This window comes from Lithobates pipiens, unplaced genomic scaffold (genome assembly GCF_037356315.1).
Source record: "Lithobates pipiens isolate NorthernLeopardFrog02 unplaced genomic scaffold, aLitPip1_a1.2 Scaffold_10, whole genome shotgun sequence".
NCBI lineage: Eukaryota > Metazoa > Chordata > Amphibia > Anura > Ranidae > Lithobates > Lithobates pipiens.
The window spans coordinates 22260969-22273943 of record NW_027507686.1 but is presented as its reverse complement, the minus strand read 5'-3'; the positions used below and the strand labels follow the sequence as shown (position 1 = coordinate 22273943).

Sequence of the window (12975 nt, the reverse complement as noted above, 5' to 3'; positions counted from 1 at the left end):
GTATTTCATATATTTTTTTTGTGGTGAAGACCGGAAATTTGGAGATACAAAGCGGTGATATTTTGCATTTATAATAATTACAGAGATAATGAAATAGATACAGGATAAAAGCGGAATACAAACTAGAAAATCTGCTACTCAGACTTTTTCACCCACCCAACAAAAGGTCTCAAATAACATTTGATTTCTAAATGTAAAAAAATATCAAATTAAAAGTAAAAATAAACAAAAAAAATACAAATTAAAATGTGAAAATTAAAACTTAAAAAAAAAAAAAAAAGATACAAAAGCAACATACTCCAACCCATTCACCCCATCCACAGGCTTAGATCATCCTGCTGATATTTTTTGTTCTTTGGTTCCTCCCTCTATGATAATGACCTTTCGGTTTTCATTACATTTTATAAGTACCATATTTTTGATCCAGTGACATCATCACTGGGTCTCGGTGCTTCTCTATGCATTGCAGGCAGATCATGGCTCCCTGGCTACATGAATCTCTGGTTCCTCCCTCCGTGACAACCTTTAAATTTTCATGACATACTTTATTCCCTTTCAACTTTTTTGAGATGGGAATGAGGGACACCTACCAGCAAAGGTATGCAGGCATAGGACACACCCCCTTGCCACGCCCCCTTAAAGGAGAATTGTACAAAAAAAAAGATTGGTTAAACCTACAAGTGTTTTTTTAACACTGCTATTCCTTTATATTGGCTTTTGGAATTTAAAAATGCAGCAATTTAGAAATCGGATGAAAGGTTTAGCTCTGGGAAACACTTTTTGAAAGATAAAACGTGCATTTTATATACATCTATATGGATCAGACCAAAATGAGGGACAAATGAGGAGGAATGAGGGACAGAGGGACATTGCTCCAAATCAGGGACAGTCCCTCGAAATCGGGGACAGTTGAGAGCTATGGTTTCATGTCATCACTGGGTCTCTGAGCTTCTCTATGTAATGCAGGAAGATCATGGCTGGTTGGAGGGGCCAGCAGGGTGCTGTACAATGCTTCCTGAAAACATAACAGCCCTCAGTCCTGATGCAAGCAGTGAGCTGACTCTTGGGAGGAGTTCTGCAAATATCAAAATGCCTTGATGGGTGGATGTCGGTCTAGAGGTGTGGTTGTTCCCAGACAAGCTGTATTTACATGCCAACCACCCTGGAGAATGCCCACATGCAATGCTGAGCCTTGTTGCTTGAAATAACTGAAATCCAATTGTAGCACCCTCTTGGTTGCTAGATAATAAGTCGGATTTTTTGAAAACAATAGGTAAATTGTCTGGCCTGGCTGGCAGGCAAGCCTGTGTATTTATCTTCTGGGTCAGCGTTGAGTGACTCAGGCAGAGCTGGGCGACTCACAGGCAGCATCACCAACACCTCCCACTTCTTTCCAGAATATTCTAGCATCTTCTGGAAAGGAAGGAGGAGAGGAAAGGTGGAGCTGCCTGAGGTATTCTGAGGAGCCCTGACCAATCCCCAACTTGGATTGGCAGGGGGCAGGCCTCCTTAAATATCCAGGGTCAGCCCAGCTGGGGAGGAGTTGTTTGGGTTGGAAGCTGGAGATGGAGTGCTAGGTTGTTGGGGACTTTGAGGGAGCTCTCCAGTCTGGTGGGGGGGTGACCTTGGGCCTGGGACCTTCTAAGAACATGTGGAGGTGTCCTGGACAGGAGGCACGGGAGCAAGGAGAGGTCAGCAGGAGAGCACTGCCAGGCAAAGTCTCCAGGGAGGAACAACAGGTCGCAGCCAAGAGGGCTGGTGAGCGACACACGGAAAGGACTGGGGAGGCACGCCTGAGAGGACTGGGAGATTGCAGTCCAGGATGGGTGCAGTCAGTAGAGTGGACTGTGGTGACACGGGCTGTGAAAAGAGGCAGTTGCAGCAAGCAGGGCTGCAGGGCTTGAAGAGGTGGTGCTGGGAACAGTAGCCACGTGGACAGCTACCGCGTTTCCCCCGAAAATAAGCCCGGGTCTTATATTAATTTTGGCAACAAAAGATACAGTAGGGCTTATTTTCCAGGTAGGTCTTACCATGTAATGTGCGGTCTTCTCTCCCCCCCTCTCTCCCTGCCTGACAGAAATCTCCAGTGTGAACTGAGTTAAAATGCTTGTAAAATTCTATAATCTACTCTATTACAGTAGTATATAATGTACAATGTGTGCGTTTCTGTAATATAATTGTGCCAAATACTTTCGTTATAGCGCCGCTCTGCGCTTCAGTGACCCACCGGAGCTCTCTTCCCCGCAATTATATTACAGAAACACACACATTGTACATTATATACTACTGTAATGTGGAGTGGATTATATGATTTTACAAGCATTTTAAACTAGGACTTATTTTCGGGGTAGGGCTTATATTGCAGCCCTCCTGGAAAATAATGCTAGGCCTTATTTTCATGGTAGGTCTTATTTTCGGGGGAAACATGGTAGCACTAGGACTACCACCATTAGTCTGCTACACCAGAAGGGCCCACGGTCCCTGCCTGAAAAGGGCATTTGCTAAGGCCTGGCTGAGACAGTGTCAGGCATAACATATAGTGCTAGTTGGTCCTGGAAGAGCAAGCAAGTGATATGCTAGAGATGTTGAGGAGAGATAGTCTGCAAGCAAGTGATATGCTGGAGATGGTTGAGGAGAGATAGTCTGCAAGCAAGTGATATGCTAGAGATGTTGAGGAGAGATAGTCTGCAAGCAAGTGATGTGCTGCAAGTGAAGTGTAGAGCAGTATATACAGAAAGTGTATATAGTTGTGTCCTTTCATAAATCAAGTGGTCATCTCATAGTCCCTTACCCCTTCCAAGTTTAATACCCCTCAATAAAAAAAAACAAAAAACAAAGTTCAAGGACTGGTTTTCTGCCTGATGGTGAATGAGAACTGTGTGCCTGACTGGGCAGGGTGACAGACGGACTACAATTACCAGCAGCCCCTACGGGGGTACCGCTACACAATACATAAAAGGTACGGGCTAGGGACAGTCAGACTGGGGAGGAATGGTCTATAATTTATGGGTGCTCAACCTGTGGCCCTCCAGTTGTTGTTGAACTACAAGTCCCATCATGCCTTTGCCTTTGAGAGTCATGCTTGTAACTTTCCGCCTTGCAATGCATTATGGAACTTGTAGTTTTGCAACAGCTGGAAGGCCACAGGTTGAGCACCCATTGTCTAGATCAGGGGTCTCCAAACTCGAAACAAAGAGCTAGTTTAAGGTCCTTTGGACTTTAGGGGGGCCAGACTGTGCCCAGGAGTAGAAAAGGTCCTGATGTCAGGGGGAAAATACAATACCCCATCATTGGTGTCATTGGAAGGAATAGTGCCCCATCATTGGTGTCATTGGGAGGAATTGTGTTCCATCATTGGTGTCAGTGGGAGGAATAGTGCCTCATCATTGGTGCCATTGGGAGGAATAGTGCCTCATCATTGGTGTCATTGGGAGGAATAGTGCCCCATCATTGATGTCATTGGGAGGAATAGTGCCCCATCATTGGTTTCATTGGGAGGAATAGTGCCCCATCATTAGTGTAATTGGGAGGAATAGTGTCCCATCATTGGTGTCATTGGGACCATTATTGGTGTCTAAGGGAGGAATTGGGCCCCATTGTTGGTGTCTTTGGGGCCCATCGTTGGCATCATTGGGAGAAATAATACCCCATCATTGGTGTCATTGGGCCCCATTGGTGATACTAATAGGAGGAATTGGGGCCCATCGCTGGCATCATTGGTGTCATTGGGTGGGATTGTGCCCCTTCATTGGTCTCGGTGGGTGGGGGGGGGATTATGCACCTCTGTTAGTATCAGTGGATGAAATGATGCCCCAAGGGCCAAATAAAAGCAAGCAAAGGGCCACAGATTGGAGGCCACTGGTCTAGATGATGCTGGATATCCTCCAGCCAAGAAATGAGGTTGGTTCTGACTTGCCGTAGCTTCTAATGCACATTGTGAGAAGCTCACAGTGTGCAGTGAAATCAGAGTAAGCCATTTCAGTCCAGGAGAGGAGGCGGTACAACTGTGCAAGGCTGAAGGGAAGGCCGGAGGTCAGCTACTCCTTTTTCCTGTCTCTGTGACAGCTGCTACCCCATAATGGTGTCACAGGGACAGGAAGTAAAACAAAATCCTCTGGGAGACAGATGGCAATAAAAAACTGAGAGCGGCCCTAACCTTTCCCTGCACTATCCAAAACCAAATCAAACTTTTTGGCAGTAGTTGTGTTTAAACAGATTTTAGTTTCTGAAGGATTTGATCTTTTTTTTAAAAAACATTTCGTCAGCAAGATCCCAGAATGAATCTTTAGGGTTCGATGTTCCTTTAAATAATCACTTCTGCATCAGATCTGCCAAAAATTGCAAAGGTCACATTGGCGAAATTAAACGCCTCCTATAACGGCCCGAACGCCATATGTCAGATATTAATCTCCGCATTGGACACATCAGGATTATGGACAATGACTTAAAGGGATAAATATGTGCCATTTAAAAACAGAGGATCGGAGTTATAAAATGGTAAAAAAAAAAATGGAATATCGCCTGCAGCTGCTGGAGAGATGTTTGCTTTCAAACCACTTAAGAACCAGGCCTTTTTCTGACATTTGTTGTTAAAATCAGCATTTTTTGCTAGCAAATTACTTAGAACCTCCAAACATATATCTATCTATCTATTTTATATATATATATATATATATATATATATATATATATATATATATATATATACACACACACACATATACACTATATATATAGCGCAGCAGTCTTTCAAGTGCCATTTTTGTTGAAAAAAAAAAAACATTTTAATGAAATAAAAAAATAAAAAATAAATAAACAATAATTACCACAATTTTGTTGTATAATATAAAAGATGATGTTACGCCCAGTAAATAGATATCTAACATGTTATGCTTTAAAATTGCACACACTCACGGAATGGCGACAAACAGCGGTACTTAAAAATCTCCATTGGGGACGCTTTAAAAAAAAAAAATGTAAAGGTTACCTGTTTACAGCGATAGAGGAGGTCTAGCGCTAGAATCATTGCTTTCACTCTAACGATCCTCACACATGTGGTTTGAACATGCGGGCACGACTTACATATGCGCTCGCTTCTGCACGCAAGCTCTCCATACTGATGGTGCGCTTTAAAAAAAAAAAATGTAATTCTTATTTATTTTACTATTTTATTTTTATATTTTATGATATCCCTTTAATTTTATTTTTTTATCACTTTTAATCGCAAGCTCTCCATGCTGATGGTGCGCTTTCAAAAAAATGTTTTAATTCTTATTTATTTTACTATTTTATTTTTATTTTTTATGATATCCCTTTAATTTTATTTTTTTTATCACTTTTAATCGCAAGCTCTCCATGCTGATGGTGCGCTTTAAAAAAAATGTTTTAATTCTTATTTATTTTACTATTTTTTTTTTTATGTCCCTTTCATTTTTTATTATTTTTTTTATCACTTTTAATCCTATTACAAGGAATGTAAACATCCCTTGTAATAGAAATAAGCACGACAGGTCCTCTTTATTGAGAGATCTGGGGTCAAGAAGACATGCTCCCCTTCCATAGGCATCTCAAAGAAAAACTGGTCCAATGAAAAACGCCCACGTCAGGCGGGAACAGATATCTACTGACCTTCATTGGTGGATTCCAAGTACACAACTACTTATCTGATGAAACACAGGAATGAAACATCAGAGAAACTTCAAGAGTTTGTTTCCATATCTAGCAACAAATTCCAATGGAAACCAGGAATAATTCGCACCGACAATGGGGGAGAATACATAAGCAAAGAGATGGCCTCATACCCGAAGACACAAGCAATAGTACAACAGAGAACCGCACCATACACTCTTGAACAAAACGGTGCGGCAGAAAGGAAAAACTGCACTCTTCTAGAAATGGCCAGATGCATGTTCTCGGATGCCAACCTACCTCACAAGTACTGGGGAGAAGCAGTCATGACTGCAACCTACCTACAGGACAGACTACCCATTAAAGTGGTTGTAAACCCTTACAAACCACTTTGACCTACAGGTAAGCCTAGATTAAGGCTTACCTGTAGGTCCAAGAAATATCTCCTAAACCTATATGGTTTAGGAGATATTTGCCCAAAACAGGCACCGCCGTCTACGGCGCATGCGCCGTAGACAGCGGCGCGCAGGCGCACTGAGCGCGGCATTCTCAACGACGGAGCTGCCGCGCGTGTCGGCTCCCGTGCGCATGCGCGAGAGTGACGTCATCCACCAAGAAGATGGATGCGGCGGACTACAGGGGACAGCGGCTCCTGTGTCAGGTAAGTGACACATAATGGACTACTATGCGATGCAGAGTAGTCCATTATGCTTTGCCTTTGCAGGGAATGAAAGAGGAAGTAAACTCATCAGGGTCTACTTCCTCTTTAAAAGTACTCCATTCGAAATGTGGCATGGATCAAAGCCTAGCATAGGGCACATCCGAGTGTTTGGATGTATGCCTATACATATTCCAAGTGAAAAGCGATCCAAGCTGGAGAACAGAGTCATAGAGGGCATTCTAGTAGGCTGCAATGAGCAAACTAAAGCCCCATACACACTATCAGATTATCTGCTGACTTTTTCCTTCAGATTTACCAAAACCATATAATATGAGGACAAACCTTAGGAGTTTCAATGTGTATGCAATCAGGTAGGCCCTTCTACTACATGGTTTTGGTAAATCTGAAGGAAAAAGTCAGCAGATAATCTGATAGTGTGTATGGGGCTTAAGGGTTACAGAATTCTTCACCCAAAGACTGACAAAGTGACAATAAGCCATAGTGTTTATTTTGATGAGAGCCCATCACCGGAAACACTGATCCCTGAAAGTTGTGAAGTGACTACGCCAAGCAAACCAGAAGAAAAGGCCGACCAAAGCGAACCTGTGCAGGAGTCCGAACATGAGGTGGAACTCACAATGTCTAAATCAAGTTCCCCACCAGATCCTGCTGAACTGCCTGAAGTCAGAAGATCCACTTCCGACTACAAAGGGGATACCGAGCCGCAAGCTGTTGTAGTGATATGGACTGTTACCAGAAAGCACCGTACCTTTCAGTGTTTATAGACATCGTTTGTCCCTTTGGTCATCCTTGTAATCAGTGACCTCATACTTGTGTGTCCAACAAAGTGAATTATGGGACGTATAGTTCTTCAGACTATTGCTATGCACCTATGTACCTTAAGCCCCTGTACACACAGTCGGAGATTTCCACAACCAAATCCGTGGGATTTTGCCCGTCGGATTTTGTCCGAAACTGTTGCATACACACGGTCGGACAAAGTTGGCGAAAAAATCCGATCTTTCAGAACGTGATGACGTAATTTCGTTGCGAAGTGACTACATTCAGGCTAGTAGCCAATAGCTTTGATGTAGGAATTTGATCTGAGCATACGTGGCACTTGGTCCGATCAAAATTCTCTACACATGATCGGATTAGGTCCAATCAGCCCAGTTGGTCGGGAAATATTTCCAACATGTTGGAAAATTGGGTCCGACGGATATTCCGACGGAATCAGTCCGATGCATACCACACACAGTCGGATTATGCGACGACACGGTCCGATAGGACACATTCCGACGGATTCTCCGACCGTGTGTACAGGGGCTAAGACTACGCATCCTAGGGATCCTTACGGGGACATCAAAGTTGCTGGGAGTGACCATAAAAGGAGCGAGAAGCCCACGCAGAGGTCTCTTTCTCCTGACGCCAGACTGACCTCTGTGTAACAGGGAGAGAGAGGTCGTGGCCTACCACGCAGAGCCCTACTTCCACCCCGAGGCCTAGGGGGCCTAGCTCTGTTATTCGCTGTCAGACATCCCGTCACTAACATCACTTGGATGACCTGTCCGTCCGTGTCTGTGCGTGGGGCAAAGTCACTTCTGAAGACCGAGACAGCAGATGCGCTGCCTGCTACACACAGCAGCCGCTACACGTGTTCCTGTCCAGAAGACCTCAGATCGATTTGGTCATTGGTGAGAGGGCAAATTGCTCAACTTTTTATCTATTCACTGCCACCATTACAGAACACTGCACAGACATCTTTACCCTAGAAACACTTTACTGCATTGCTTGAACATTGTGCTCAGATGCCTTAGATCTTAACCTTAATCTTAGGAATCTATCTACAACCAAATGGATTACAGTTAACGAGCTCCAACTAGCTAGCGAAGAACATCAGATCTGCAACGTGGAACTCGTTTGGCATTACTCATACGAAAGCCTACATATTACCTTCTGTAGACCTGCTCTTTCATTAGGATAGCATAGGCTGGCTAGATCACATCTATCTCAGAGTGGCAGCATAAGTAGTTAACTGAAACCTCCGCTAGGGGGTGACTTCGGATCTGAATATAGTGTACATACATGTACTGTTTATAATTATGTTTGTTGCTGAACCATTGCTAGTGTCATTGGGAGGAATTTGTCTGCTGAGTTGGCGCTTTTATCCTGGCTCAGCAGATTTATTACCCCTTTCTGTGAAATAACTTTTTGATTCAGGTAAAATATTCAGAAACTAATACTACTGAGTTGTTTGATTCTTGCTGCACCGTGTTTCGAGGATGTCTGAACCTAGAGTGTCAGGTGGGTTGGAAGGTTGACTTGGTCGTGGCCATGCAGATGAGCAGGTAATTCTTAGTAGTCCCCAAGGGGGCCATGCTACACTGTCATACACTGTCAGAGCACTGTCATACTTGAACCAACATCCTGGGAAGACATAGAAACACTGCCAAAATGTGAAGCCAATAAATGGAGAAAGGCAGCAGAAGAAGGATTAAAGTCACTTCAAGAAAATAAAGCCTGGACACTCACAGAGCTCCCTCCTAACTGCAAAACTATAGGAAGTAAGTGGACTTTCAAAGTAAAGTCAGATGCAGAAGGGACTATCCACAAATACAAAGCCAGACTAGTTGCCAAGGGTTACTCCCAGAAATTCGGTTACAAAAAAAAATTATTGTTTAAACCCACAAGTGCTTTTTTTTTACCACTACTATTCCTTTATATTGGCTTTTGTAATCCACAATTTAGCAATTGGATCTCATGCAGAAAAAAGCTTTGCGTGGAAAGTTTGACTCATCGATCTTTTAGTGAATTGAGTGATCAAGCCCACCATGATTGGATTCTTCCCAGGCAACTAAACAACAATTGTTCAGATTTCATTTCATGAGAGAGTGAGGACTGAGGAGCCGTCTCAATATTGACTTTAGACTGCTGCCAATAAGGTGACACTTGCCAAACGGCTGCAGGCTCTCCAGTTCTCGGCACCCATCTGTCTATCGGAATTCAGGAAAAACAGATCCGGATCTTCCTCCGTGGCTGGGAGGACCTGTGAGGGTGTCCCCGAGAACGGAACCGAAATCAAGATCTGCCTTAGGGGCCCATTTGGCTGAGCGGCTGGACTGCGGACGCAGCAGCACTCTGCTATGGCGGTGTAGAAAATGGATAATAAGCTGCGTCCAGTTTGTATGCGGCCAGAACCGCCATCTCTGGATGCAAAGTGCGCTCAAGGTCGGTCAGAGGCCCTGATCGCATGTAACCGCTCAGATGTGCAGTCACATACAAAACAGCGGCAGCACCGGCCATTGATTTGTACAGAGTAAAAGTCTGGCTGCACGGCTACTGGTAGATTCTACAATGCAAAAATAGCAGATTCTCACCGGCGGCCGCACCTGATTGAGCCTTAAAGTGTAACTAAACCCCCCCCCCCCATTGTTTTCAGCCAAGGAAGCTGCCATCTTTGCCAACGGCCATGAAGCTGCACATGTGATCAGTTATGACACCAGCCATTGGATGGTTTGACAGTTTGTCCCACAACCAATGGGAGTGTTACATTTCCGGCACGTGCCGCTAATGAAACTGTTTTATGGATGGGTTAACTTCCACTTTAATAGTAAAGGTGCCACCGGTATGAGCACAGCAGCTGTGTGCCAGTCTGGTCCAGGTGCCAATATACCATCTCAGCAACTGATGAAGGAAATGATTTCAGCAGTCAGCGGAAATTTGCTGAAAAACACAAATCCTAAATTTTTTCATTGGGCTGCTTAGGCAAAACGCGTTTGAAAAAGATAAATAATCAGCAGTATTTATTTATAGAAGTCTAAGGACACCACGCCCCCACCAGTCAGATAGCAGTGAAATGGGCTCTGCCTTTCTCTGGCCACACACCCCCACCACCACCACCACCACCACCACCACCGACGCATTTCGCCCAACCAGCTATGACTAAGCACCAGTAAGGGCTGCAAAACGTGTTCTTTATATATTATTCAATTGTCTATGTATGCTGTATCTTTTTGTCTTTTAGCAAATAAAGGTATTTTATTGGAGTGCAGCTGTCTGGGCTGCCATTTGCCCGAGGCTTAAATCATAACCTCTACAATTAAAGGGTGTTGTAAACCCTCAAGGCTTTTCACCTTAATGCAATCATATGCATTAAGGTGAAAAATCTCCTGTGATGCAGCAGCCCCCCCCCCCCCCCCCAGAGCCCCCCTTTTACTTACCAGAAACCGGTCTTTCCAGCGACGGGGACCAGCACATCAGCTCCAGCCAGTGTCTCAGGTCCTGATTGGATAAATTAATAGCAGCACAGCCATTGGCTCCTGCTGCTGTCAATCAAATCAGATGACGCGGGAGCTGGGGGGTGGGGCTGAGTCTTGCTGTCTGTGTCAATGGACGCAGCAGCAGGACACGGGAGCGTGCCCGTATGAATGCCCCGAGGAAGAGCGGTACTCGAAAAAAGGAGGAACCAGGAGCGCCGCTGAGGGACCCCAGAAGAGGAGGATCGGGCCAATCAGTGCCAAACCAGCTGCACAGAGGGGGTAAGTATGACATGTTTGTTTTTTTTTTTTGTTTTTTTGTTTTTTTAAACAAACCTTTACATGTCCTTTAACCACTTCCTGACTGGCGCACGCCAATGTACGTCGGTAGAATGGCACGGGCAGGCATATTGGCGTACAGGTATGTCCAATCTTAAATGCCGCCCTGCCATCGCGAGCGCCCCGCCGGCGGCGCGCTTGCGTGCTGCTCGGGACCCCGTGAGTCCGGTCGCGGGTCCCGTGGACTCGATCGCAGCGGGCATACCCCCGATCTTCTCACGGGGCGGCTGAACTGGGAGATGCCGTTGTAAACAGCATCTCCCAGTTCTGCCTAGCAACAAGTGACGCTGATCTCTGCTCCATGTGATTGGAGCAGAGATCAGTGTTCGCTAAAAGAAAGCCCAGCCCCCCACAGTTAGTAACACACCCCTAGGAACACTTAACCCCTACACTGCCAGTGTCATTTACACAGGAATCACTGTATTTGTATAGCACTGATTGCTGTATAAATGACAATGGTCCCAAAAATGTGTCAAAAATGTCTGATGTGTCCGCCATAATGTCGCAGTCACAATAAAAATCGCTGATCGCCGCCATTACTAGTAAAAAAAAAATTATTAATAAAAATGCCATAAAACTATCCCCTATTTTATAAACGCTATAAACTTTTGCGCAAACCAACCAATAAACGCTCATTGTGATTTTTTTTTTACCAAAAATATGTAGAAGAATACGTATCGGCCTAAACTGAGGGAAAAAAAATGTTTTTTTATATATTATTGGGGGATATTTATTATAACAAAAAGTATAAAATGATGCGTTTTTTTTTTTTCAAAATTGTCGCTCTATTTTTGTTTATAGCGCAAAAAATAAAAACCGCAGAGGTGATCAAATACCACCAAAAGAAAGCTCTATTTGTGGGAAAAAAAGGACGTCAATTTAGTTTGGGAGCCACGTCGCACGACCGCGCAATTTTCAGTTAAAGTGGTCTGGTCTTTGGCCAGCAAAATGGTCCGGGGCTGAAGTGGTTAAAGTGCAACTAAAGGCAACTTTTTTTTTTTTTTCAGTTTTGGGTAGAGTGGAGATGGATTAGAAGCCCTGTCAGTTTTTATTGCTTTCTGTGCCCCCCCCCCCCCCCCCCCGTTAGGGAGATTCACCCTCTCTATTTGTCCTGTTTATCTTAATCATTGAAAGTAAAAGAAAATCTAAATCTTTGGGTTGTCCCCTGAAAAGTAAGAGAGGGGAAATCTTCCAATGGCGGACACTAGTTCTGGTGATCTGGGGGGTCCCCAAGGAATTTCCTTCATTTGCAGGAATTTTATCCCACTTCCTGTTTGGTTATGGAACAGGAAGTGAAGGGAAACCTTCGCAATGGGATGAAGATGGCGAAAAAGAAATCTACTCTATCCAAAATTATTTTAAAAAATTGCCTATAGTCCTATCTTAAGCCCCAAGGTCGGGCGAAATGCGTCCGTTTGTGTGGCCAAGGAGAAGCTAAGGTTGGGGCCATTTCACTATTATCTGACGTTCAACTGATGGGAGTGCAGCATCCTTTTACTTCTATATACAACTGCTGCCTTGGATAGGTACCTGGATGCCACCTGACAGAGCTGTAGATCACCGGGGCAGATGGTGGCTGCAAAATAGGGGATCGTTTTATAGCATTTTTATTATATATATATATATATATATATATATATTTTTTTTTTTTTTTATTAGTAATGGCGGCGATCTGCAATTTTTGTTGGGACTGCGAAATTATGGCAGACACATTGGACACTTTTGACACTATTTTGGGACCATTGTCATTTATACAGCGATCAGTGCTATAAAAATGCACTGATTACGGTGTAAATGACACTGGCGAGGAAGGGGTTAAACACTAGGGGGCGATCAAGGGGTTAAGCGTGTCCTAGGGAGTGATTCTAACTGTGGGGGGGGATGGGCTACCTAGGACAGGGAGCAGTGATCTCTGTCATGTCACAAGGCAGACATCACAGTATACGTAAAATAATAAGCAAAGTGGTTGGAGGGAAGCTTCAGAATGGCAAAGATGTTTTTATTACAAATTATGTGAGCAGACTGCAGTTCCTCTTTAAGTTCCCACAATCCGTATGAAGTCTTCATCTGCTATTAACTTGAAAAGAAAAT

The 12975-nt window shown here is 44.1% G+C and overlaps 1 protein-coding gene across 1 annotated transcript in view; it reads right to left on the bottom strand.

Annotated features, from left to right (window-relative positions):
* LRP3 (LDL receptor related protein 3) overlaps positions 1-12975 on the bottom strand; it is a 70619-nt gene that overhangs the window by 38275 nt on the left and 19369 nt on the right. The window lies entirely within an intron of this gene.